This window comes from Limulus polyphemus, unplaced genomic scaffold (assembly GCF_000517525.1).
Source record: "Limulus polyphemus unplaced genomic scaffold, Limulus_polyphemus-2.1.2 Scaffold344, whole genome shotgun sequence".
Taxonomy (NCBI): domain Eukaryota; kingdom Metazoa; phylum Arthropoda; class Merostomata; order Xiphosura; family Limulidae; genus Limulus; species Limulus polyphemus.
The window spans coordinates 141,282-144,191 of NW_013665954.1; positions in this window are offsets into that span (position 1 = coordinate 141,282).

A 2,910-nucleotide genomic window follows, 5' to 3' on the forward strand; every position below is an offset into this window, starting at 1 on the left:
TGTATGTTCTTATATCCTTGGAAATATATAGATGATGTTCTTATATCCTTGGAGATATATAGATGATGTTCTTATATCCTTGGAGATATATAGATGATGTTCTTATATCCTTGGAGATATATAGATGATGTTCTTATATCCTTGGAAATATATAGATGATGTTCTTATATCCTTGGAGATATATAGATGATGTTCTTATATCCTTGCAGATATATAGATGATGTTCTTATATCCTTGCAGATATATAGATGGTGTTCTTATACCAGATTATCAAGGTTTTCTAGACTCAGCCAAACAAAAATGTATCCACCGGACCTAACTCTAGGAAAAATCTCTTCCACTAAAACAAAGCATAATACCTGCATTTAGAAAGCATCATCATTAATCGAATAATCAAGTTTGAAGTTTCCAATAAAAAAGACACTTTCAACTTTAATGTTTTAAATTTTACATTCACATATATTCGATATTCCAATTAAGTTATGTTACAATGTTTTCTACTCTAAGCTTATTAGGTACATTAGAATTTGTTGATCATTAGATTTTGTTGATAGAGCTCGTAAATTCACTCCAATCTTTCACAAACAAGGTTTCTCATCATGCAATTTTAACATAAAATTCATTCAGTTCTTTGGGAAACTCGGCAATTTCTTGCTACTGATTATAAGTTTAAAAGTTTTACAGAGTATCACGACCTTCTAAAGACTTTCACGTTTACACCTCAATGTCGTGGGATATTGTTTAGGGTAATAATGAAACACTATAGTGTATTGACCGTAAAGGGTTTTTACTTGCCATTACGTTAAGTTCTTATAAGATAGAGTTAATATTAGTTATATAACAGTTCCATTTATAATATGACATAACGTCAATAATGAGTTACACTACTTTTCGATAACTACTTTCTTTCCCATGTCAACGAGTATTGTAACTTTCCTCTCTAAGGCTTATTATTATTATTGAACTTTCTAAAGGGTTATCGTGTTTCTTTTTCAACTTTTACACAATATTTAATGCTGTTTATTACTTCTTGTAGTCAGCTCCATGTGTTTGTTACAGAGTTTAGTTAAAGTAAGGGTGTTTAGTATGTTTAGCATGTTGTTTTCTTTGTATTACATTTTAACATTGTTGTATTTTCATGGGTGGTTCAGACATTTTTTTATTTGTGTATTTTGTACATTAGTTTTTGATTGTATTATAGGAAAATACATTAATATATTATAGGAAAAGTTGAAATAGTAACATGTGTCGTCATAAATTTGTTACAGATGTCACTTTCCTCTAACGTTAGACAGCAGGAGTGGCTTAATGAGATTTCATTATGAGATTTCAGCATGTTATACTGATACTTTAAAAAAAAAATCTACCTTCTACGACAGCACTCCAAACCATCAGCTAGTGTTTCTATGTTCCATAAGTAAGACATATTCATTACGACATTCTTTAACAGCATTATTTATATTATTTGGTATATCAGTTGCCATTACTTTCTATTTTTACTATTACACTTTTAGTATAGAGATTGTTTTGTTTGTTAGCTTAATATATGTATTTAGGACTAATCCACATTTCTTAAGCTAGCCGAACCTCATGACATATTATTTGGATTACGACCAAAAATATCTTTAACAGTGTTACGTATCTGCTCGTTTGTTAATTTCCGGTATAAATTATTTCTGAGGAACTTCGGTGATACAAGTCCTTTCTTAATTAAAATTAGTTTATTCTTCCTCGATACAACTTTGTAATACACAGAATTTCCACAGTCACTTTAAACTTAACAACCTTTATCATACACGCTATAAATCACAGTGATTCACGCACTTTACTTACGGTGCCTACTGTTCGCTTGACTCAATTATCTCTATCTTCAATCTATCTGCATATCTCTGCAATCTATCTGTCTATCGCGCTGGTTTTTCTCGACAGGCTTATATATTAAAAAGAGGGCGTCTCAAATGCACGTGGGCATTCATGATCCTTTTAGAAACTCTAGCGCGCATGCTCCCAGCGTCGCGTGACTTCCGCTGTCGTAAAAACAGTAAAGGTACCCAAAATGATGAAACAATACATTTTAATTTTTATAACTAGAAACGTAAAACGTCAGGATAATCTTTAGTTTCGATCTAAGCAAGTAACTTGATTTGTTCGAAAGTTATTATTATTTATTGCTACCTCACACAAGCTAAATATAATCTGAATAAACAAGTAAAATCACTAATTAATTATATTTGTCATAAGATATTAGTGTGAGGCCTATTATATTTTTAACACTGCATTCTCTATCTAGTCCCTTAGAGATTTTCAAGGATTAGAAGAGTTATAATAATAGTATCCCAGCAACACTATCTTCGCCATATCCTTTGCCGACGACACGTTTCGCTCAATACAGAGCTCATCAGGCCAGCTGGGACACAACAAACACAGTAGTGGTCGGAACGCCAATTATATATAAGCCATTTCATTAGGTTCATCAGTGATATGATGTAGAGTTTTAGTGTGATTGGTAGCTTGTGATATTTTTCTGTTTGTGAATCTTCAGCAACTTTATATCATTGATTGTTATCGTCTTTTATGTCCCAGGAAATATGCCCAGCTTCATTGCAGTGTTTCTTCTTTGTTTTGTTTTTTTGTTGGGGGGAGGAGTCGTGGGGTTCTTTTTCGTAATCACAACCTTCATTTTGTGGATGAAGGCGTTGGTTGCTCTGTGTCAGTTTGAGAAGTGGTGATTTTCAACCTCTTTGTTGACCTGAAGACTCCACATAGAAAGGTTGTCCTTTCTTCTGCGTCGTTTAGCAATCTCTGTATAAGAACCCCCTTTTCTCGAAAACACTATGACACTTTTCTCTAGACAGAAAACATAAGTTTCCGTAGAAACATTACAATATTGAGTGGTGGTCATGTACCAAA